The sequence below is a fragment of the Ciconia boyciana genome, chromosome 3, assembly GCF_034638445.1.
Source record: "Ciconia boyciana chromosome 3, ASM3463844v1, whole genome shotgun sequence".
NCBI lineage: Eukaryota > Metazoa > Chordata > Aves > Ciconiiformes > Ciconiidae > Ciconia > Ciconia boyciana.
Genome location: NC_132936.1, coordinates 15,968,273 through 15,993,873, shown reverse-complemented (window position 1 = coordinate 15,993,873; position 25,601 = coordinate 15,968,273). Strand labels below are relative to the sequence as shown.

The window sequence follows — 25,601 nt, the reverse complement described above, 5'->3', positions numbered from 1 at the left end:
AAATTGCAAACTGCTATCCAATAATGGCTATATGTTGCAAAATGTGGGACGAAAGGAAAAGATCTGTGAAATTTGAGGACATTTCACGCTTTATACGTTTCCAGAGAATTCATCAGATCTTTCAAATTGTCGCAGAAATGTCAGGAAGTGGAAAACCAGAGGTTTTGCACAACTTATGGGTAACTTTTTAAAAAAGTACTCAAGTCAGAGAAAGTAATTAAAACTGTTTTGGTTTTATTTTGATTTCATGAAGTCCCTCGGTGTTATTATTTCCCAGGTCTGCATTTACAGGCTCAGGTTTCTTTGCCACTTCCCTTTGTACAGACCAAGAGCTGTTCCATATACAGGCACGCAAATAGCATCAAAAACCTTCTTTGAGCAAAGGTCACTTCAGATCAAGTGAGCTCTGTCAGCATCACTAACAGCTTGGTAACAATATGAGGAAGCAGGTTTGCCAAGAGACCTAACAGGACTGAAGCTGCCTTTTTCTTTCCACTTCAGCATTTCTTGGTGTCACTAAAAGGAGTTGCTAGCAGGACCCCTATCCTGTGTATTGCTGTATCCATCCACAGTGGGTTGCCCTGTGTGCCACTTGTGAAAAACACAAGGAAGTACTGACATCTGCAAGGTTTTGGATGAAGAGCTGGAGGCACGGTGTAGTGTGAAGCTAGGCCTGCCGCGCATTGCAGAGGTGTGACAGATCCATGCAGACATGCCGTAACCAGCTAGAACAGCCCAGCTGTGGCCATGCAGGCTTCACCAGAGGCTGTACATGCTCATGAAGGATGCTGGGTTTGCAGTCGGTGGCTATAAGTCCACTGTGTCTGCTTTTCATGGGTTGCTTATAGCTCTCTCCGTTGTGTCTACCTGAGGATAGGAGACCTTCAGATCTCCTTGCCACATAGGCACCATACTCCCAGTACCTCTCGGGAGGAGCTGCCACAAGTACAAAGACCAGTAAGAAGGACAATGGTGCTGTCTGCACCTGTCTCCAAGGGCTTTCAGAGAGATGTTTGTATAATTACTCAGTGATAAGGACTAGAGCTCATCCGACTGCATGGGAGAAGAAAGCCTCCCAAATCTCCCTTTAATGTCTGTCCAAGAGCAAGCCTCAGTGTGCCCTGCTGCAGCCAGAACAGCCTGTAACAGAGAAGATAAGGAAAAGCAGCCTCCTATCATTCTCAGTGCAACACAGCTTGAGTACTCATGAGTCACAGTTTGCTCTCAGCCCTGACTGAAGGAAAATGCCTGCTGACATGTCAAAGGAACTTCAGAAAAGTAACTAAGAGCTCTAAGGATCTTCTCAAGGTATTCTGACATGCACACCACACCATCTGAACCTGAAGAACAGCAAAACTGCTACCCAGCATCAGTAGAGTGACACCAGTATGTACTCATCATTGGGATGGAGGGAAGGAAGGGATTTAGCACATGCACACACATATGAGGAAAAAGAATTAGAACTTCCGAAGTTCTTCAAAGAAGGTGATTTGCTGTGCACTCTGAGGTTTGACCCATGCAAATAAAAACCTCCTGCATATTTTGTCCTCTGCAAACGGCAGTTACATACCAAGGTGCTGAGCACTTACAGTTATTTGAGAGTGAGACCTCAGCTCCCGTAGCAGTTCAGCTGGAGTTTCCCTGGCTGTCATGATCCACAGCGGCAGCAGAGCTACCTTGGAAAGACAGCATGGCTTTCTCTGCCACGGCGCATAACTGGCGCTGGCAGAGGAAGGCAGCACCATGGCTGTGTCCTCGGCTTCTCGCCCTGCTGTGCCGGCGGAGATGGAGGAGGGCGAGGATGAACCTCCTCCACACGTGAGATGGCTTGCTCCTGGGTGGTGCAGGACTCCTGTGTCCTGGCTCCCTCATGTGTGTGCCACAGACTTTATTTCAATTTTGTTCTTCTGGGGCCCCTGAGAGGGAAAGGCCAGGATACTGTGGGACGGATGTGACAACTATCAAAGACGATTCTCAATTACCAGTACCACAAGTCTAGGCAAATTCAGCACTGAAGTCAACAGGGGTCTTTTTAATGGCTTCAGCTGGGCTTGGATTCTTACTCTAATTGCGTGCCTAGGCAGGGTTTGAAGATTGGGATTCATCCACCTAAATGTAGGCATTTGATGAAGGTGGCTCAGGTAGATCAGTACAAAGAGACAGATGTAGTCAGGCAGCAGGTCAGACTATGTAACTGAGCCCATCCTACACCATTAACGGTTAAGAGTCATTAGAGAGATTAATCTTGTAACTTGGTGCCTTGAATAGTGCCCAAACTTAGTGGGAAGAACAGGTTGAAGCACCTAAGTGGGACTATTATTGCATGTTTCCTTACTTATGCAATACTAAGATTAGGGTGGAAATGTGCACATGTTGCTGGGTCTGATTGAGGGGTGAAGAAAGAATATAATAAATTAGAAAATGAAAATTAAAATAAACTTTTATTTTTATGCTTTATCCTAATGTAGCTAGAATGTTAAGAATTTATCACCTGAGATATAAGACTTAATCATTACTAAACCCTTTGGCAATTGTTTTAATAACATTAATCAAGATGAGCTCATTTAGTGCTAATGGGGGTGTTTTAAGTACTTTTATAGGATTTTCACTGAAATTCAGAATTAAATAATTGGGCCATTATTCTAAAGTGTTTTCGTCATCCCTCAGGGAAGTCCCAGTTTCTTGGTTTTCATCTGCTTGGTTTTATTTCCTCTCAAGCATTAATTCTGATTGCCCTTGACAATTTTGGAGCACCCCCTCCCAGTTATTAATTTGACCCTCTTCTGGGCAGTCTGAGGTTGGTTGCCCCTGCTAATCTATTTTGTCAATGCAGTCATGGACAGGAAAGATTTAAAATATCACTAAATGTGATGTGGTGAGGGACGACGAGACAGGAAGGATGGTGATTGCCATTGGCTAAAGGCTCTAGTGAGTTAAGTTCTTTCCAACACCCAGACTGGATGAGCAGTTGGTTAATTAATTGCCCGATGCTGCATATAATATTACCTTAAGCATCCTTAGTTCTTATTAGGGGCTGTGGTCTTTGCAATCTGGAATGCATTAGCACTTGCTGCAGGTGTTACGGAAGGAAGGCAAGCGGTTATGGACTTAAATCAGTTGCCTGAGTTTATGTTCTCAATGCCAGCTGATATGCCAAAATGTGTCTGAAACATCCCCGTAACTATGGCAGGTGTAATGCAGGACATACAGTAGACCTTTGCCTCTCTTGAAAAGCAGTTACATGCCATGAGTGGTGCCCTGGGTATCTGAAATGACACTAAATGTTTTGGGCAGCTGTATTGAGCCCTATGGCTGGGAATCCATTTGAGATTAAGACACCACATGCCCATGTATACCCATCTACACATAAGTTAGGTATCTAGTCTCCCGTTATAGTCAGTGGAGATCTAGTTAATGCAGTCACTGAAACCCAGCGAGTGATTTGGCTGCTTAGCCACTATCTGTCTACAATCGGACAAGTTGAATCACCCTCCAGAGTTGGGTGACTGTATTGAGTAGATCTCTGCTAATACAGTGCAAACTTGGATGCCTCAGGCTCAATTCAGCTGACTAAACTTTGATGTCTAGTGCCATGGTAGATGCTCCAGAGTCTCCTGGCTGGCCTCCAGCTGCATCTTCAGAAGAAGCAGGTAATCTCTGCCAGTCCAATGCAGATGTCTCAGACATCCTATGACACCTAAAAAAATTTCAAGAAGGCTACATGTGGGCACCAAAGCACTGCCTTTTGTCACAGATCATAGGATACAATACATTAAGTCACTTCAATACAAATGCTAAAATTCTCTGAATCATTCATATAATGATATGTCCATTTAGATGATAGTCGTATTAGAAGGTTTCATTTAATCTGGTAGGAAAGCCTGTATCAGTCATTCCCAGTTTTGATAATCACAGGAGACATTGCCATTTTAAACTCACCCCAGTGAATTGTCAGGTCATATTCTACCAGCATGCTTGGTAATTCACATGCCTAAGCCTGAAGAATGACAGCAAAAGTTAACTGTAATACATTTAAATATGAAATAATGCATATTTTTTTATATTCAGCCAACTTTATGACTGCTGTTTTCTATTTTTTTCTCAGAATAACTGGAAGCTTCTAATCTCTTACTCCATTATGGTGATTCAAAATAGTACAGGCTGGTAGATATATAAGTATGAGGGGAAAAAAGGAGGAAGAATGTATTTTCACTTTATATCTTGTCTGGAAAATAAGCTCTGAAAATTTATTTGAAAAGATTATCCTCAGTGCAAAGATCTTTACTCAGATCATTGTATCAAGCACAATGAACAATGTACATTACATACAGTAAAACTTCAGCTTCATAAATGCCATTTTCCAAGGCTTTATGTGATAATGAAGATCACATTTTGTAACCAAAGTGTGCATATCTTGCAGCTTGTATGTTTTGTTTGGTTTCAACTGTTGGCAAATTCCTCAACATCTCAGGTAGATAGATGTAACAATTCCTATTTTTTTATTCACAGAAGGAAGTTGAACTATTACACTGAGCAACTAATATGACTGAGAATAGTTATTTTCAGGATAGCTTAATCATTGGGTAGGATTGTTAGGATGTCATATTTTTACTGTGTGATGGAAGCATCTCTATTTTTGTGTGCTTTGTGTTCCCACGGATGGGTCTCAGGTTTTGCAGCACGCATTGAACATGGCTTATGGCCATGCCAAATATATAATGAGTGCAGGATCCAAGTAAAAATATATGACATGTATCCTGTTTACACTTACACAATTATAATAATTCAATCCTCTACACAAGAATGATGCAACAGGGTTTCCATTTTAGGAGGTTAAACTCTGCCCACGTGTGACATATGACCTTTGTTATTATTGAGCATCCTACAGTTGCAGGCTGTGGCTGACAGACACTTACATACCTCCACTACAGCTGTATGTTACCAGTCCAACAACACTTACTGCATCCAGTCCCTAAAATTCCAAACGTCTAACTCGATTTGAGCTTCAGCTAAGCCAGAACTGAGTGAGAATTTCGAGATTCCAGTTACGGCAGGTAACTGATGCAAAAAATGAAGCTGAAAGATTGACACCTCTTGTGACTTTAAATCATGGCAGTATTGCACTAAACAACAGTCAAAATAGCCATAAAGAACCGTGTCTTGAGAGGCCAATTTTTCATGACTAACCCTGTGGGTTAGAGCAGAGGAAAAGCAGCTTGATTAATTGTAACATTTGTTTTCATCTAATAGATTCATAGATTTCAAGGCCAAAAGGGAGCACTCTGATTATCTAGTCTGACCTCATGCAGAACAGAGGCCATGGAGCTTCACCCCGTGATTCCTGCACAGACTGAGTGGTTCTTCCCCGGTCCATAAGGAAACTCTCCAGCCAGCTATATGGGTGAGCATTACCTCATGCAATATACTGGGCTGTATCCTGAGCTCATTTTACCAGCTTGTAAATCCTGAGGAGTTTCACTTGGCAGCTCAGGGTTTACATGGATGAAAGTGAAATCAGAATTTGGCTCACCTTTCCTCACAATATGGTAGCCAGCAAAAAGTTTTCTTTACTCCCCTGTATAAAAAAGTGTAAGATACGTATTTATGTATTTGCGGTACATTGCTTTATCCTGAAGTGTAGTGTTTAGACTGAATTGGTGAAGTTGAGGTAACTGGCCTCTTTGGTCCAATCATGAACTTTGGATTTGGTTAGCTGACAAGGAAGACTTTTCAATACTTTTATTGTAGTTTATGGGTGTGTTTGACCTTCTGCTTTGTACACATCAGATTTCATCCCTAGTATCTGCACTGGATCCAACATTTCTCATGTCATCAGAGCAAATCCTCCAAAAGATTTAATTTAAGAATCCAGCATAGCATTAAGCAGCTCTTTTCAAGCACTTTCAGAAGCTATGTGCCTACCTCCAGAGAGGAAAAAAGTGAAAAGAATGACATTACAGACTGAAAATCCCCAAGTGTAGTCAAATTACATATTTATCCTTATTGTTAAAAGCAAAACCAGCATATTTTAAACACAGCTCAATCTAATGTGACAAGAAATGAAACAATTCAAGTACAGTCACTATTTAAGGTAATATTCTGCTGCTCAGAAATATTCTGCATCTGTGCATCTAATTATAGGTAAACAGCAGACAAATACTGTTATATTATAGTCAATGGAGAAAAAAGGGGCTAGGACAGCTATGTGTGTCAATCAGGTTACTAGGTTTTCTGGGTTTCTGCCAGCCAAACTTTTCAAGGCCTATATTTGGCTGAGACTGCCTGGTTTCTCTGAGATGCACAATTTTTTGCACCCATGATCTGTATGTTCTGCATTGTGTCACAGTCTTTTTCAGAAGACAAGGACATAGTTCCTTTAAGCCCTAAGTGTAAAGTGAGTATATGAAAATGATCCATGATGCTATTATACTAACCACACTTCCCAAGTGATACTTTCTAATATCAGAAAAATTTGTTGCCATGGTGACTGGCCTGACCTGAAACAGTTCAGCTGATGCTGAGCTTCCTTTCCCTTCCCCAAAAATGGAACGAAATATAATCTTTCGGAAAGGCAATTCTTCTTTTGATTAGGTAACGGCAATCTCTCATGACCTGTTGTTGATGCCGTATCGGCTTATTAACTCTCCATTCTCAGTTAGCAGAAATGGAGAGTTTAAAGAAAAGTGGGCTTGAAAGTGGGCTCCAATTTTAACTGAAAATTATCCTTGTGAAAGGATGCTGTGACCACCCATCTCAGGACACCATCTAATTTAGCGTCTTCTGAATGGAAGTGGAGAGTTCAAATGTGCCATTAAAAATGCAAGAATTCCACCAGTGGGTGAATATAGCATTACCTGCCCACAGATAAGGTGGACAGTGGCATATTAAAACTTCCTTTGTTCCTTAGCAACTTAGTTAATTGGCCTCATCATTAACATGTATCTTACTTTAATTCTCTATTGGATTAACAGGTGATCTCATGATCCTGAAGAGATGAATTTTTTTATTGAAAATTTTCTGTTCTTTGAAAGGGATGCTGAGAAGAAGGAAATGTCAAAGAGTGACATCCCTCTGCAGCTCCAGCTGCATGCTGGGACATGTTGCATTAATGATTAAACAAGGGCTGAAATCCACAAAAGGTCACAGTCTCCTAAGAAAGGACTCAGATGGCTTATCAGTGTTTAAAGACCAAGAAAGCAAATCACAAGGCCCATACTCAGCATGAACTATGCCTTCACTGGTTAAGTTTTCTAGGCATCTAAGGAAAGGCTCCAACTGTTTTGTGTGATCCAGCTTGCCTAAGGTGCATGCCTGGGTTTCCTAAGGGCAGTAAATTGAAGAAGCTTATGTACATAACCTGGAGGTGAGGGCAGCCTGTCTTTAAAAAGTAGACCAGACTTCTTCCCAGATACCTCAGACTTCCTGTATTTCTCAGAATTTTTTTTAATAACCTCAGTTTAGAGGTGTGGGCTGTAGTCCAGGAGTGGAGTTTGGGAGAAGGAGTTTGGGACCCTCCTTGTCAGCCCCTCCAGAATGAAGCAGCCTTGGCCATTTTAAATCAACAAGGATATTGAACCCTTTTCCCTTACCCCTCCAGTAATAAGTCATCCTTCCCATACTAGCATCCTCTTCCTCCTGGCTGAGTGCTTTCACCACCATGCTCCAGACTTAGACTTCCCCTTGCTTCTTTTTATTTTGGGCCCAGGGCTTTTGCAGGTCTTCTGCACTTAAGGTTCAAATGATGTTTTTACTTTCTGACTGGGTTTCAGGCTGTGAATCTTGGTCTTGCACAGGGGACCTGTGCTTTGGAGACAGACATACTGGCATTTGCTGGTGTGCCTTTTATGCAACAATTCATCCAGTGTGTGGACCTCCAGGTATGAACAGGGAAACAAGGGACTGAATGCAGCATAGTGAGCTCAAAGAGACGTGGGGAAGTGTCCCCACGTCTCTTTGTGGGATATGGGGGATACTAATGGCAGGAGAAGCAACTAACTTGCTCTGCATTCTTGGCATGTCATCTCATCTTTCTAAGGTCTCCTTTCACCAACAATGAGAGGAGAGGATTCATTAAGAGCTTCTCAGAATATTTCCACTGAAACAATGCCTGAGTAGAAAATCAGATTATTAGCTAGTCGACCAAAGAAATTGATTAAGAACTTCCATATTGCTCTAATTTTTCCCCCTTTTGGTTGGAAAAAATATAAAGTAGAATTGTTTGGCTTTCAGCCATATTTAGCTTACAAGATCTTTGCTTTGCTAGCTCTTTTTTCAGGAAAAGATCATTCTGGGCACCAATATTTATAAAAGACATTTCAGCAACTAGTGAGGAAAGATGATCTTGAAGTGCAACAAGCAGTGGTGTTATAACTGGGGACACCAGCAAGGCAAGATTTGTAGGGAGAATAACGTCTTTCACTATATCAACTTATATAACTGGGGGAAAAAAATGAGCATGCAAGCCCTTCCTCTTAAGCCCTTCACTAACTTGACTTCCAGAAAGGCCCTCGCTAGTAATAAAGGACAAAGAAATATGTCCTCAGCTTCTCCAGAATTGGTCTCCAGAGTCTGTAATTTCTCTCTTTCACACACACATACACACACAAACAAGTTTAAAAACCACTTATCTTGCACAGCTCTGCATCTGCCAAATACCATGTTCTCTGAAAGTTTACAAAGAAACATGGGATTCCTCTTACTTCAACAAACTAACTGACTTTGACAGCTAAATTTCCCCTTAAATATGTTTAGAACTTCCTTTATATAGAAGTGTGAGTCATTCTGACAGGCTTAATTTGTACTGAAAAATGAATGTGTTAAACTTATTAGCCATTCAGGATAGAAAGACTGTAAACAGTAGATTGATGACATTTGCACTTCGTGTACTATACACTATGTACCTACAAAGAGAAAATATAAGAGTTGGTGAAAGGCATGCTGAAGATTTGATAGAAGTTGTATCCTAATCCCTTTCTGCTCTTGACTTGATCTTCCCTTGTTACTTCATTTTCTATAATGAGGAGAATATGTATGAAAAGATGGCCCTTTTTTAACTGCATCGTATTTATGGCAAGGTATGCATATTTCCAGCAGAACTAAACAGCTAAGAACAAGTATTGCAGTTTGCTAGAGTTAATAAAACACTGCATGATAGACCAAAAAATCTGTTTGAATTGAAGACCCATGAATTGATACTTAAGATGTTGAAGTTCATATCTTTGTTTAGCAGCCTTGAGGATATCTGGGTCTGAACTTCTCTGCCTTGGTTTCTGTGCTAAAAGCATGCCTGACTTGTAAATAAGAGTGAGTGGAAGGGAGGGGGCAGTCACAAAGTCGTGTGATTTACTTGGGAAATCTCTCAACCTCTCTTTCTTCTCAGTAGTAAGAAAAGCTTTCCGGAAGGTGATTCAGAGGTGAAGCCTGACTAAGATGCTCTTAAGCCACCTTTAGTATTGTCAGATGACCTCAGGGTGCGAGCTGACATCTGAGCCCAATCTGCACATGCCTCTGTGTCGACTTGTTTGGGGAGAGCTGGCAGGTTATCCAGGCAGAGAAACTCAGGCAGGAGAGTTCACAAGCTTTCTCCAAGCTCTGAGCCTACTGTCCATACAGTTGCATCAGGCCTGTGGGTCTCAAGAATTGCTAGGAAGGGTCATACAGGTCTCATCTCAGAGTATGTAAGTCAGCTTTTTCCTTTGAATGGTATTCTGGATGAATGCCTCTCCCTCTGTAGGAATACATAAAACTGGCAAGTTACATTAGGATGAATAATGGTAGGAATAACTCCTCTGTCCCCTTCATAATCGAAGAGTGGACAAAATCATACAGTGTGAGAACACTCACTTGCTTATTGTGCTATGATCTTGGCTTTCTTTATGAACTGGCTAATGGGACTTTGGATCCAAATCAGCCTCTGTCTCAGTATGTCAGGCACAGGGTGGGAGCCCTTAGCTAAAGTTGAGGCTGATCTTGTCAGTATAGTGCTTTCCCTTTCTCCAATTCTTCAGCAACTAGCAGTTCAAGAGGCTTCAAGAAGCCTAGCCATATCACGTAGGGCACAGTGTTTCAATGTCCTTCACATTTATTTTATGGAGAATTTTCTATAGCCAAGTACTTCAAGAATCAACAGTAGTATGGGGAGACAGTCTCTAAATTAGAGACATTTTAAGGGTTTGCTTAGAAATCATAACCTTGTCACTGATACTTGAAAAATCTTTGTAGCTCATCAAATCCAGTGAGTATATCTGTAGTCAGGAAGGAAATGTCTGCTGAGGTTACTTTCTCTTGCTATCCAGACACTCTGCATCTCTCTGGAGTGTATCATGAGTGTGGAAGAGAAGATAATGAGAATGCAGAATCCCTGTCAAATAATAACCCAGGAGAACAAAAGAGGATTAGAGGTGTATGAAACTGAACACTCATCTGATCTGAATGTGCCAGTTCTATGAAACCTTGCACAGCTGACAGCTTTGGTGTGAGGTACTCTGCAGAGAACTTTGTTTTTCTTCCTTTGCAAAGAAATTTTCTGCTGGGAATCTATTGCATTATTATCTTCCACAGCAAATGTTTGCAGCCCAATGTAATGGATAATGAAAACATGCGACTCATTTGGGGCATTTTAACCAGTGTATGTGTCTGTCTGTGTGTGTTTGTGTATGCTTTGCATAATAAACATACCCTGTTTTGAATGTTTGTAGCATCAGAACTGTTCCATGGGTTATGTATCACATTCGCCACCAGATCAGACTGCAGATCTCCAAAGTCCTCAAGGATTAGGACTCCTGTAAAAGAACACATCAGAAAAAGATGCAATTATATACACAGAGCCAGGACAAGGAATGCAAGTATGTATAAAAGTACAAATTGAAGATAATCTGGGTCGTTTGGGTACCTTTTTGTTTGGATATCTTTTTGGATAGGACTGCAGTAAATTAGTAGTTTCAGATTTTTGACTATAGTGAATCCAAAAAGATAAATCCAAGTTAATCTCTGTGGTCTTGTTGCCCTGGGATTATAAAGCCAATTCTATGTGGCGCAGTCTAAGCTAGGTACTAGAAAACAAAATGAAACAAAAAACTCCCACCCAACAGCTTACAACTCTTAAAAGAACATTTCCAGGGTTGCAGATGCAAAGATTTAGAAATTATCAAAATACCAGATTAATGTTGTCTGTGATTTTTCATTCACTTTCTTAGGTTACAGTTTTGAATTAAATAATCGCATATGATTTCTCCCACTCTGCCAGGGGGATGAATCAGAATTGTGCTGTGAAGGCATCTGTTGTCTGTTAAGTCCCCTGACTCATTTGTTGCACAAGTTGGAAGATGTGACATGAATGAGGCGGGGGACAGCAGGGAGAAAGCGGTTTGCCTGGTGGCTGAGGTAGATGAATGTCACTCAAGAGAACTGGATTTAATCCCTGCCTCTGACACAAAGATCATATGAGGAGCTGTGCAAATAATTTAAACCAGGTTTGTTATTTCCAGTCATGAACAAGTGGAAATTACACTCTGATCTTCCTATTGCCCAGGTATGTATTTCAATTCCTTCATGGATCTTCCTGTTACAACCAAATGCTTTCTGGCCCTCCTGCTTTGTCCTTGCTCTGGCAAGCCCATGAGGGAGCTGGGTCCCCTCATCCGGTGGGGACTGTGTCGGGACCTTGGCAATTACCTTGCAGGCTCTGTGGCACTACCAGAGCTCTTGGGGCCTGAAAATAACTCAGGACAGGGCAGAAGTGTCCTAGGAGAGGTGGGGGTACAGGCCGTGCACTGCAGCCAATGGAGGACCATCTAGCTCACTAATCTCATGATGTTTTCCTCAGTTTTGAGAACCAAATAATATCAGATTTTGTTCACATTAAGCATGTCGGAGCCGACCTCCTCTCGCTAGAAATTTCCTTGTGCTGTTCCACACAGATACCTCACTGCTCGTCAGCAGTACTGCAGCTAGCAGAGCTGGCTGCTTGGTGTAAGAGGGATGCCGCAGATCTCGCACATGTACACTAGCAGGGCATGGGACACATAGTCAGGGAAAGGACTGAGCTGAAAGATTTTGGGCTTAGTTTGCAGCTCTGAGGAGGGTTACGTTCAGCTTTTCTGGCCCTTAAGCAGAACTCTTGGGCTGCGTGTTCTTGTTCCAGTCTTGTTCAGTCTTGTTCCAGTCCCATCCCAGTCCCATGCCCATCTCTTCGCTAACCACCACAGAAATCTCAGAAAGTCCAGGTATGCCCCATTTAGCGATTCTTATTCCATTCTCCCTCTTTTCCTTTCCCAAAATTCCTTTTCCCTCACCAAATCTTCAGTCAGTCTTGGTCAGCCCTCAAACTTCTTCCTGTCAGCGTTATTCCTCTGCACTAGCACTCAGTCTCTGCCCATGGGGTCCTTGTCCCATCCATTGTGTGCTCCTGAGCACCATTTCTTTGCAGCACACAGTCCCACCTCTTGCCTCAGCATGGCCTTGCCCACTGCTTGGGCCTATGGCACACCTTGCTGTTCCCAGGATCTACTCCCTATTCCTCTTCCAGGTTTCCTAGTTTGCTGGGTCTTCCCTCTGTTTTAGTCCCAGTTTCTATTCTTTGAAGACATCTAGACCGAGTCTTCTCCTTCATAAAAATCCACCTTTTTCTACATAATTCCTTTTCCTCACCATCTTTGATCTACCTCTTCTCCTTGTCCAACAGGAGGTAGGTAGCTCCCTTCCCTGCGATGCTCAGTTTCAGCAGCGGATGGTCCGTGTGCAGGAGGGACCAGCTCTCTGGTGCCACATCCAGTGTCCAGGAACGCTCCAGCTCAGAGAATGTGGGAACAGCCATTACAGAGGAAAACTGATTTTATTTCTATAGCCCTATGCTGCAGAATACTTTTTAAAAAACTTTTGTTTTCCAGTGGCTGTGAAGCACGTACAATTCAGCCACATACAGAGCTTGTAAGGAGCAGGGACATGCTCAGTGAAGACAGACGGCTTGGGGATTTCAGCTATTGAACTCTGGCAAGTCTTTAGGAAGCATGTGTAAACTACTGCTTTTCAAAGACTTGTACATTTTTAGGGTGTGGATGTATTTTGCAGGGAATAAAAATGAATAAATGAGGTTTATCCTTAACAAAAGCCCTGCTCTTCCTCCACACAGAGTTCCAAAGCTTTGCAACTACATTTTTTTAAACATTGTGTAGCAGTTGTTTTTATTTTTTCTTCTGCTTTTTGCTTTTGAAAAGGTCTTAGCAATTTTTAAAAAATAAGGTAGCATGAGAGATGACAAGTGTGAAATCTCAGAAAGTTTCTCCAAGCTGCAAATGAAAACATGGTTATACAATAAGAAATGTCAGGCAGCCTTAGCTGGGATGAAAGGATAAACACCAAGTTGAAGCACAAATGGACCTGTTAGGTATATCCATATCCACACGTTATTTAGCCAAAAATTTTCTTAGAAGTGAATTAGATTATCTCTAGTCCTGGTACTCAAGTACCCCAACTAGGATGATATAGGCATGTAGATACAAAACAAATACTTTTCCCCATCCTTCAGTGTCTTTTTTAGGAGTCAGATCCAGATTCCCTTGTTCACTGAGGAGTAAACCACCTTAAAAGGAATGGAAAAAGTGAATATATGGGATCCTGCTGGATTCACCACACTGCAGTGGTGGTTCGGAGCCTCTCAATGGCAACGCCTGGCTTTGTGCAAACTCATGGAGGAGTGGGCCTGCCTCTCCAGCACGTGCGGCTGAGTGCCGGGAAGCCACAAAAGGGGCCGTTCTCATCTGTCTGGCTGTGAAGCTCGTCTGAGAGCAGGAGGAGAGGAAGATCTCATAGCTCTACAGCTAAGTAATTTTTGTTATGGAAACTTATTTTTAATTTGTTCCATATGAATCTTGGGAAAATGAACCATTTGAGAAGTTTATAATAATTCTAGTCTAGATAAACAGCTCAATAAAGAATGGAAAATATGTATTTTGTCAGAAGGCACCACTAAAAAATGTTCACATATGGCAATGATTTCCTCAGTATTCAACAAAGGATTGGCTCAGGAGTCTTCTCCTGTAGATACAGATCAGATTTATCACTGTGGTAATGTCACCTGACTTGTACGATGTTTAAGCTGTGAGTCAGCAGGGCAGAGAGATGTAGTTCTCCAGCATGTAGAGTATTTATCCTGTTCTTTTCCACTCGCTGGCGCTGATTTTGTTTTTAACATTACTGAGGAGTGATTCTTCATAGTTAAGGTTACAAATGAGTTTGTCTTAGAAGTTTGTTTTGGCTTCTCCCTACGACCTACCCCGCCACGCTGCTGCAGCAGGACCTCGGAGCCGGTAATCTGAGCCGAGAACAAGATAATGCGTCTACAAAATGTGAAGCAAGTGGAAGGTTTGCTGGATTACGGCTCTCAGAAAATGAAAGTGCTCCCACCGAGAAAAAGAAGTCCTCTCTGTTTTGCTGCTTTGTCCACCTTCTTCAAAAAATTAGCAGAGAAATGCATTACTTCTCTGTGGGACATTCTAGGTGTTTCCCCATCATCCTAGAAAGAGAGCTCCTGTTTTACTCATCACAATTTAAGGACAGACAGTGGTTAGAATAAGAAAAAAATAATAAAGGATATATCTGTTAGCGTTAGCTCTTCGTAATGAGCTGAACAGACTGCGGATTTGAGTGCTTAATGTCTGTGGGGCAGTGATGTAGATTTAGATTCACAATTTTTAAGATCTAAGTGAAGATGATGAGCCTAAATAAAAAAATGTGACCCAACTAAATAAGACGTGTCAACCTGAGGCCACTGAAGTTGCAGACCCCTCTGTTCAGCCAGTGTGGCCCTGTGCGAGTTGTGCAGCTCCATGCCCAGCACAGTCCCTGCTCGGCGCAGCCAGGAGCTGGCAGGGGAACCGGGCAGAGCAGCACCCCCGTGGGGCCCGCTGCTGCCGATCGGGGACCCCTAATGCCCTGTCAGCACCTGTCTTCTCCTGCAACATGCTCATGACAGCACTGCTATGCCCTTTCCAATAAACTACACTGTCATGGGTGAGGACGGCATACTGCCCTCCTCTACCCCATCCTTCTTCCCACACGGAGAGGAAAAGCTGCTTCTGTCTGAGACCTTGAGCTGCCTCAGCGCTGAGGAAGGTCTGGAGTTTAAAAGGGTTTAAATCTCTCTCTCTTTTTCCTTTTTTTTTTTTTTTTTTTAATTTCCTTTCACCTAGCACTGCCTCTTAACAGGCAGTTTGGGAGGGCAGTTCTTTTGTGATGTACCAGTTTTTATATAAAAACTTGGTAGGAATTGTGGGAGCCTAATGCAAGGACATAAATTCCATCCTGCATGTCATGTACATAGAAATTGGGTGTTGTGGTACATGACATATAGGTAGCTTTTTACTGTATTTCTCTACCCAAGCAACAACGCAGAGCATCAAAATTCAGTTCAATGTTTAAATGCTTTTGGTTTAGTTTCGTATATTATTGTTACTAGCTGCAGCAATCTCAGTCTAGGCTTGCAAAGAGTAGGGTTCTCATATCCAAGGGTTGCTCAGTCAGCACAACCCTTGCATCACCCACAACACTTGCTCTGTTAGTCCAACTTACCTGGGACATGTCCCACTTACTAGGTGTTCAGTTCACAGACAGCCTGTGCATAAAATCATAGAGAAGTAGGGCTGAAAGGATCTCAGGAAATTGTATATTCCAGCTCCCCAGCCCTCAATCACCAATGTCTGTTTGACTCTTGCAAGTTATTAGGGTAGCCTGCTCCTAAAGATGCCTCACAGCATTCCAAGGCAATCTATTACACCAGGTTCACCCTTTCTTTCTTTCTGCTTCTTTGCACTGTCATTATTTAAGCTCATTATGCTTTTTTTCTTTTCTACCCCTAGACACAGAGAAAAGAATACTCCTTTCCTCTTTGCAGCTGCTTTTCTGTATCTGAACACTGTTGTTCTGCGGGTACTCATCCTTCTTTCCAGTCTATACAACTCCTTTTCTTTCATTCTTTCCTGGTAAGCCATATAGACTAGGTCAGACACATCCAATCTGCTGAAGGTAGTAGATCTGAAGTAGGTCTGATGGAAAGCTTTGGAAGCCAGTCAAAAAGAAAATAACATGGCAACACCATTGCGATGGGATCAGCTGGACATTACTTAAACAGAAACCAACTTTGGTTGGTTAAATTTAACAGATTAATTGATTTCAAATGAGGCAGCACTACAGATTTTTAGCCCAGAAAATGCCACAGTCGGAGGGTTTCCTTTGCAGATGTGGGAAGTGGATACTAACATCAACATTAGAGCTGAAACCAGTATAGCTGAAATGTTGTAACGAGACAGGCCATCTGAAGGCATGTGACTGGCTTAAAATAGTGAGCTTTAGAAATGAGGAAACATTATTAACTACCTTTACTTGCCTTTGGTTTATGAGCCTGTAGGGGTAACATATTATAACATTTCCAAGTTTTCTCCTGGAAGCCTCTGGGAAAGAGACTGAAAACAGAGATACTTGGCTAATCACTTGGCTCTAGAAATAGAGGCTTTGGGAGAACACCAAATGTTGTAATTACATTACTAGAATAGGTGTCATAACATTTTGTTTCTTTCTGTGTGGAAAATGAGAGGACTGCAGTTGTTGACGAGTTCTTGGATAGGAAAAAGGTGATTCACACAGGAGCCCATACAGCCCTTTCTCAAACATCAAGCTTCATTATCCCTGCTCATCACTGTGAGAGATTTCAGATTGTTGTGACAATCGTTTGACATGAAGAGAATTCAGATAGAGTCACATTGCAACTCCCTGTGCCATACATAGGGGGCCCAGGGGCACCTTAAAGATTTGCCTGGATATCAGGTCAGCAGAATCCAAGCTTAGCTGACACATCAGGTGGAAATGAATCGTCTGAAGAATGTTCAGGCTTATCATTAACTTTTACTAAGTTCACTGTGAGATGTGGGAACCATCAATAGTTAATACGCAAAATATCAGATAATCCTTAGGGAGAATTTATGGGCATATACACTGACATATCAGATTGCTGCAGCACTAACTCTAAAAGATGTTTTGATTTCTATTGATTAGAATTTGGAGGCGGGAGAAATATTTAAACTCAAGATAGAGCTACAATTATGTGTGATGGATCTCGAAGTAGTTCAAATATTTACTTAATACATGATAATTTAAATGAATTAGACATTAGTTTACAATTGCAATCAAAATGTGTTTTCCCTAAGACTTTAGCTGTTCTAATGATTCTTTAAGTGTAAAGAAAAGCCTGCTGCTTGATTGAAACATGTCCAAAAGGCATCACAGCTGACAGGAACTTGAATTGGTCTTCTGCATTCATTTCTGATAGCAGAGGCAACATAATCTGACAGCAGATGTTAAGCAGGCAACATTTCTCTTTTGCTCCTAAGAGCAGCTGACAAGGATCTGTAGCCTAACTTAAAACAAACAAACAAAACCACCACCAACAAAGTTGTCCAATTAAAATTGGATTACTTCTTTGGACAGAAACACCATTTAAAGAACAGTAGGGGCAATTAAAAGGTCCTGATTATTTGTAGAAGTGAGTACTTAACATATTTTTCATCGCTTGCCTGATTTTAATGTTTCTGAGAGCGCCGTTCTAATTTTCTTGTTTGACCATTCCGTTTAACTGTGGCAGACTGATCTACATTTCCTGAAAGTAAGGAACTCTGACAATTTTTTTGCCTTTTAGGCAGGAATATATGATCCTTATTTGCCTCAAGAGCGTCCTGAACTGCTCTTTGAACTTGAGTACAGATCTCTTACTTATCTCTCAATTGTACAATGATTTCTTATTTACCCTCTGTAAAATGTGCCAGCTTCTAAAGGGGGGATTAAAACCTCTTACCCCGATACTGATTTACCCAATAATCAGAGCAGCCGATGGCCTAATTGTTAGAGCTTTCAACTGTAAGCAGAGGATTTACCTTCATCTTAAGATATCTAAGTGTCTACACTGAGGTGTCTACTTGTGCTGGAAGTATCTAAACTCCAATGATAGTCAATGTAAAGGCAGTGTAGCCAGAGTAGCCTAAAGAGGAATTTAGATGACCAGCTACTAACTACCTCCTGTAGGGTGCATTGAATCACTCTACTGGATGTACTAAGTAACTCTCTGGTGACTACAAAGGGAGCTTGGACACCTCCAGCAGACATCTACCTTTATTTAGGTGTCCTACCCTTGAGTAGAATCCCACCTGGAAGGTTCCAGTCTGTCTTTCAACCGAAGACACCCCCCGCCACAGGAGATACTCTAGGATATGCACAACATCCATATGGGTTTAGCAGATATGATGCAGACCCTAGGAGAGAACTCCATCTTTTTGCAGAAGCAGCAGCAGCAGTGGAGGAGACCAGGTAGATAGCGCTATATGTCTATGCTTGGGCAAATGAACTGAGCATGGAGGCTAGGATTTAGTTGCCAAGATGCAGGTGCTCACTGCTTTTTGAGACACCCCTTGCCATTCCAGGAATCTTCAGGGATCAGAGATGCAATGAAGGACTTGTGGGAGCCCTGCATCATTCTGGAGTGGCAGCTATGGCTTTAAGATACTCTCAAACAGCTAAAATGTCACTAGATGCCTATGTTCAGGCAATCAAGTCCTAGTTTGAGAGCTAGATTAGGCAGCTGAGTCCCAGTGTAATCTCCACATGAAGAGAGAACTGTAGCCAGGTTTCCCAGGTCCCAGCCCAGAACATAGAACCTCAGCCCTAGGAAGAAGGCTTTAATACACATCCTTCTCAGCATGTCCTACAGAAAGGACATGTTTGTGGAGGCTCCCATCAAGAGATAGCTTTTTGTAGAGCCTTTTCTTAAACATGATCTCTCTTCATCCGCTGTGTAGAGCACAGAGGAATCTGAACACTGGGCCCTTCCATGCTGAGAGTTAAGAAAAGTAAGGGATTGATTTATTTATTTATCTATTTATTTATTCATTTATTGCTTTGGATGTAGCTTTATCTTTCTGGTGTCCCAAGCACTGGCACAGAATCTGCTGGAAGATCCCACATAGGAAATTACTTTCAGGTCTATGTGCAGAGAACCCCACTGTTAATTAATAGGAATTGGAGCAAACATAGTATGTGAGCCATAATGAGCTTGCATATGAAACAGAACATACTTCTAGGAACAGAAGAGAGTTCAAAACCAGTTTTTGAGTCCATATGTGCATTAGTGCTGATTTCATTTACAGTGGATTAAACACCTCACTTTGGTTAATGTTTCATTATTAGAAAGACCTGTTCGTGGGACCCTGGGTATCTTTTGATAGCTGCAGAGTATTAATTAGCAATTAGTTCATTAGTCAAGACCAGATTAAGTAACGATGACTGCAGGGTACAGAAATTTTGTCTTATACTTTTCTCAACTGTGAGGGCACAGGCAGAGCCTTTGCCTCTGTACCTGTGACATTGTCCCTTCATTCTTAGGCCTGGTTCAACACTTTCAGAGTATAAGTTTTCTCCTGCAGCTGAAATCAACCTTCTCCTCACCTAAAAATATTTGAAAGAATGCAATTGTTTTTTGATTGTAACTGCAACAAAACATTTTTATTTAGGAAAAATAAAACATTATAAATGATCCAAACCAGATTTCTCCCAAATTTTCACTTCACTTTAAATTAAAAAAACAACTGGTACATATTTTAAAATCTTGAAATCATTTATACTCTTCCTCCAGGTCCTAAGGAAAAGAAAAATCAAACTTTGTCCTAGCTCTACCTGCACCTTTTCAAGATGTCTGCACTTCCTCTTCCCTTCAGCTGCAATAAATGACTACCCAAGTCTCTGAGCAGCACTGAACCAGGGCCAGGGTCCTTAATGACACTGCCCTTGCTAGAAATCTCCTTCCTTTGTGTGGATACAATAGTGACAGAGCACAGAGTAGCCGGGGGAATACACGCTGCAGTTTGCAAAATCCTTCAGTTATGGGTTTGTGCTTCTGTCCTCCGTGATGCCTTTAGGCACATCGCCCTTACGAGTTCCTGCAGGAACACTGGACCATTACTTTTTCTCTCAGCCGAGCCTGTGCCTTAGAGCCACAATTTACAGTCCATAATGCCTGCACTTTGGTAATGGAATGACCTAGACTTGTTAAATATTATTACTATTACTGCAGAGTACCTGACCATATGAATGAACTCAAAAAACACCCTCTTCATTTTACAGTGACAGATCATGCATTTTGGGTGATTTCTACATCCTAAAATCATTGTCTCTATAAAAATTTTGATGGCCCTGATGATCAATAGCCATACAGTGAGCTATTCATTAAAATGCTTTGCTTCATTGCTCTACTACATACCTTCATGTAATTCCACTTAAAAAAACCCCAAACAAACCCCTAAACAAGGGTTGCACCCAAACCAGCAAAGCCTGTTTAATATCTATGGCTCACAGTACATCCTCAGAGCAATTTCTGGATGGTATTCATGCTTCATTTAGCTCTGCATTTTGTTCTCCACGAGCTTCTAATGAAGATACTCAGGATTTAACAGTTTCCTTTCCAAAAAGGAGCAATTTCAAGAAAAGAAAATGTTATCCTTCACAAAAACAATCAGCCAAACCACCCCCAGGCTGGCCTTTTATTTTCTTTTTAAGTAGAAAGCCTGAGGTTGTTTTCTTGACAATATCGCTGTTCTTGAAGTAAAGGGATCAATCTGCAGTATTTAGACTTTGTAAGATGGATAAAAATATCTTTTTTCCGCAAATTTGTTTGGCTCTAGGATATCAGCACATGTCATCACAATTGTAAGTTGTAATTATGAAATTCTGATTAATAGTCTGGTCTGAAAAAGCAGGGTTTTTCCATTGTTCTACATCCCTTTCTTTGCCTGTAGAGACTGTACTGACCCATGATTTACTTCACTAAGCCTATCAGCTGAGATGTTGTTTAGAAATTACAAAGTTGCATGCATTTTAGTCTAGCACACTGTGCACACACAAAAATTAAAATATTTTCCAATACCTATAATAGTCAGCATCGTTCATCAAATTAGCAGTGAGTGTTGTCAACCCTCATTCACTTGCAATGTCCTCACAAACCAGACAGAAAATCACCTATTTTAAGGGTGAATTACCTTGGTCAAATAAATGTGTACACATGTATGTAAACAAGTAATCCACTCCTTTTGATATTAACCACATAAAGAAAGTGTTTAGGATCATTATGAACAAAAAAAAATATTTCTGCTCCTTTAACTATCATCAGGGGCTTTTTATGGAGAAGCCTAATTCAGTGCTTTCAGGAAAGAATCTATTTGTGTCTGCTAAATGAATAAAACCAACATCCCTCCCTCCCCCCGCCCTTTTCTTCTTCAAATGTTTCTTCTAGAAACCTCTGTGGCTAGATCTTCAAATGAATTTTGAGTAAGAATACAGCCAAAACCTCTGAAAAGAATACCAATAGCTCTTCAGTGTCTTTATTCAGATTAACTCACTTAGTGGAAATCTGGTTTAGGGCATATCAGACCACTGTAAGGATACATGAGAGTTGTGGGGAAAGAAACAGTAATTAAAAGCCTGATTTAAGCAACATTCTTAAACTAAATGTCAATAGTAAGAATTCTGAGCCTAAGGTTACACATATGTTCATGCGTCTGGTTGAATCAGGACTTTGGGTTTATATTTATAGGATTGAACTTTTTTCCCCTTTTTTTTTTCTGTACAGAAATAAATAGCCACTCAAACTGATATTCTCTCCAGTCTCCCTACAAATGCCAAAATATGTTTATTGCAGACTACAGAGAACTCATGGATATTAAGAAGTTACCCAACTCCTAAACAATACACAAACCAAATGCCAGTGAAACTACTAGCGGTCAGGCACCTAATTGCATTTGTTGTTATGGTCCATACAGTCTGCCTTTGTGGCATATCACTTACATGCATGGTTTTCTAAGAACTAATCTCTGTGTACCCAAAATGAGATGACCATCTGATACTAATTACTGTTCATCTTAGGTAAGGTGATCTTACATGCTCCCATTCCATCGCCGCACAAGCACAGATGATAATACTCAAAAACAGTGCAGACAGTGACAGAGAATAATTTTCAAAATGTTCTCCTTTGGCAAGGCAAACACATTTTTGGTTTTATTTTTTATTCTCTTCACATCTATCATCTCAGTAGAGAAGATGCAGCCAAAGAAATATTCCTTTTAATTTAATTTCTGTGGTCTAATATTTGACCATGACTCCTTGGCTAATTCCTGTAGCAAGGAATTCCCAGCTAGTTTCTCAGTGAAGCACAAAACTATTTAGTTGTGATGAGACCAGACTGGGTGTGTTCTATCTGGCATAGTCATAGGTAAACTAATATGAAGGGCAAGAGAATAATAACTAAGATTTGGAAACCAAAAAAACACATGAACTCTTGGACAGTCAAAATAGTCAGGATTCCATGATTCAGCACATTTGTAACCATGCTCGGGCCTTTGTGCTACTGCAGGACACTTTTCCCAATGTAAATTTTACTTGAATATGTTTCTGACCTGATCCTGCAGCAGATCATCTACTGGATTAAGTACGCTCCTAGTTTTCTCAGTGGTCCAATCATTTGGATTTTTTAATCTCTGGAAAATCCCACCTGCAGAAAATCACTAACTTCATCTTGATTTTTGCACCATTTCCCACCTCCAGTTCTCCAACTGGATGGATTTTTTAAGAACTTAAGTCTTTTAATGGTTTGAAAGATTCTCCTAATTTCTAGTTTAGGTGTACTCCCAGCTGGTATATACATGCTGTTAACCTGTTGCCTGAGAAGGGTAACTTCCAGTAGTAACATAATACAGAGACAAAGCATCAAAGGTGTAAAAGGATGTCAGAAGTTGGGACCTATGCTACTTTGCAATGCTGTAGCTCCTTTGAAGATAGCATATGACTTGCACCAACTTCAGAAGTGCCACCCAGTACATGGATCATCACGACCCAGGAAAAACAGAATGGTTTTATGTCCTGGCTGAAGTCCAAATTACTTGTGAACAAAGCCTCACAAAATGGCATGGCTCACTGAGATCTCAGAAAAACCTATTCACATCACAAACACTATCCCAGTAAAAGTGGCACTCTTGCTGGCAGAGGCGCAAAGGACTGGATGGACATATGCTTGAATTATTCCTTGTTAATACGGGATAGCCAAGCAATAAGGCCTTCTTTTATTAGACTACCAGGAGTCAGGAGAGACTAAGATCATCAGGGCATCCCTGTCTCTTCCTCTGATAAATTCCATCTTTCAATAAAACTGTGCAGCCAAGAAAAACAGCTACTGGTTCAAAATGTCACTCTACCAAAATGAGGGAAATGTTCCTTTCATGCAGAATAGCTTGAAATAGTGCAGCTTGGTTTGCTGACTGACAGCAGGAATCCTCTTCAAAGCCCTCTCTGGGAGAGCCCTTTCTGCCAGGGGCTCGCAGCCTCCCACAGCACCTCCAGCCTGCAGTCTCAGGGCACAGTCAGTGTGGGCCGCCCAGCTCTTCTCCCCCAGAAATGAGGCTTTTCTGCAGTGGCTGCCTCATCGAGGAGAGACTGGAATGATCACAAACACATCAAATTCAGAACATAATTTTAACTCTACTTATTTGATCTAGCTTCCTGGCCATAATTTGACAGAAACAATTTTTAAAAGAACAAGACTCCAACAGCAACCAACCAATAGAACCAGATCTTTGCAGAATGGGGGATGAAGGGAGGAAGGGCTGGGGAAGGGGAGATTCTGACAATAAAAGAGAGATTCTCCCTTTAATTATTTTCTAAAGCTCCGATTTTCTAAAGCTACTTTGTGAAGTGACGGGCATCATTTCATACTTCAAAAATAGAGAATAAACCATGTAGGCAGTTTAGTAGATGATCAGAAGTGTGGTATGAGGGAGAGATGATAGGGAGAAATGTACTGATCATGATGCATCTTTCTTGTTGATAGAAGCTGGCTATTGATACTAAGTAGACATATCTCTGGATAAACGGTTAGCAACAACATATTTCACTAGTATTAAATTGACATATCATTATCTGGATTTCTTTTTATATTTCTGTCTCTGCTGTTAGGGATAGGTCCTCTTGGAAAAAAATGCTATTTTTCTTGGTGCTACTTTTTAGAGTAGGGGAAAGACGAGTCATTTGGCACCTTAATCTTTTCCAAATACATGAACAGCTCAGCCTTCCCATTCAACCAGGGAGTTAGAGGAGGAGCAGGAGAAGGGAAAGTTATAAGGCAGAAAGTGGAAAGTTGGTAAGGGGTGGAAAAAATGACTTAGCTTAGCTGATGTGGTAGAAAAGAGAAAGAGAAGCATTTCTCTAAGAAAAGGGAGAAAGCAAAAGGTTTGAAATAATCCGATGTTAGAGTTTTCTATTATAATTTTGGTAAGGTATTCAGATACCATGGTGATGAGCACAGCTGAAATATCTAAGCACTCTGGGATAAAATATATTCAAACAAAAAAGATAATTAAAATAGTGCATATTTAGATGAGGGATAATGTCTCAGTTCCTATGCAAATGAGTATAGTTAAAGGTTCACTTGCCTTTTTATGAAAATGAATATTGAAAGTTTGATGAGAAACTCGGGAGAGAAACATTCTGGAAGTCAAAGCAAATGCAATCTCTATATGCAAATGAAATCAATTAATTTTAGCAGCCATGTATGAGTGTAAATGAGAAAATCAATGATTTTCAAAATCTAGTAATTTGATAGCCATTAGTCTCATTAGACTTTCTTTTTAAAGCTTAATTATTCAAAAATACAACCCCATTGAAGTGTGGTTTAGAAAGGACACATTCTTAAATTAATTACAGTAGTGATTTTCCCTGTAGCATGAAGATACAGTGCCAGTACAAGGCTTTGTAGATAGAAATATGACTTTTTGCTGGACTTGGGAATTTATTTTGGTAAAGAGTCCACCAAACCTCTGCCGATCACCTAAATGCCTATGTAGAGGCATGTGGGTAGTCCCCCTGAAGCCCATGGAGGATGTATTATTTGTATCTCACATAGATACAAATAATATCCATGTGAGATATTGATTTTTAGGGACATGCATAGACTGAAGAGTCTTGATGAAGAGTCCAAGCTGAGCAGAGAGGTGAGCCTGTGCAGAGAGCCAGTCAAACGGCATGCCACCCCTGGGGCTGTGACCCCTCAGCACTGGCTTGCGGAGGGCTCACCTTTTCCTCAGCTGTCTCTGGGGGAGGAATTTCTGCCCATCGTCTTCAAAATAGCCACCTGTCTGCAGCACTGAGATTTGTGTTCTTTGTCAATCTGGAAGAGATTTAAACAGATTACGACTGTAAATTTGATTTTTTTGAGAATTGTCTGTGAACTTGGTGAGCTATAAAGACATCTCCAGTCCTAAAAAGCACAGTATCCATTCAAGATGGGATTTACTATTTGCATCACTTACATCTATAAACAGAATGGCACCAGGGCCTTTTTTCTGAGCATGAGGTCCTGCTCTGGCTTAGCTGAGTTCATCCTGTTGAACTAAGTTACCATCTGAAACAGGTGGCTGCATCCAGACTGCCTGGAGGGGATGGGTCCTGGCCTTTGCTAACTCCAGAACTGTGCCAGTTCCCAACTGGGAATTGTTTGGATGAATTCTGCCAAACTCGGGACA

At 41.1% G+C, this 25,601-nt stretch overlaps 1 long non-coding RNA gene across 1 annotated transcript in view; it reads left to right on the top strand.

Annotated features, from left to right (window-relative positions):
• LOC140650371 (uncharacterized) overlaps positions 1–25,601 on the top strand; it is a 45,517-nt gene that overhangs the window by 5,151 nt on the left and 14,765 nt on the right. The window contains exons 4-7 of the long non-coding RNA XR_012041957.1: positions 5,251–5,401; positions 10,698–10,844; positions 11,246–11,530; positions 13,538–13,816. This is a non-coding gene — a long non-coding RNA (uncharacterized lncRNA). The remainder of the gene's footprint in view (positions 1–5,250; positions 5,402–10,697; positions 10,845–11,245; positions 11,531–13,537; positions 13,817–25,601) is intronic.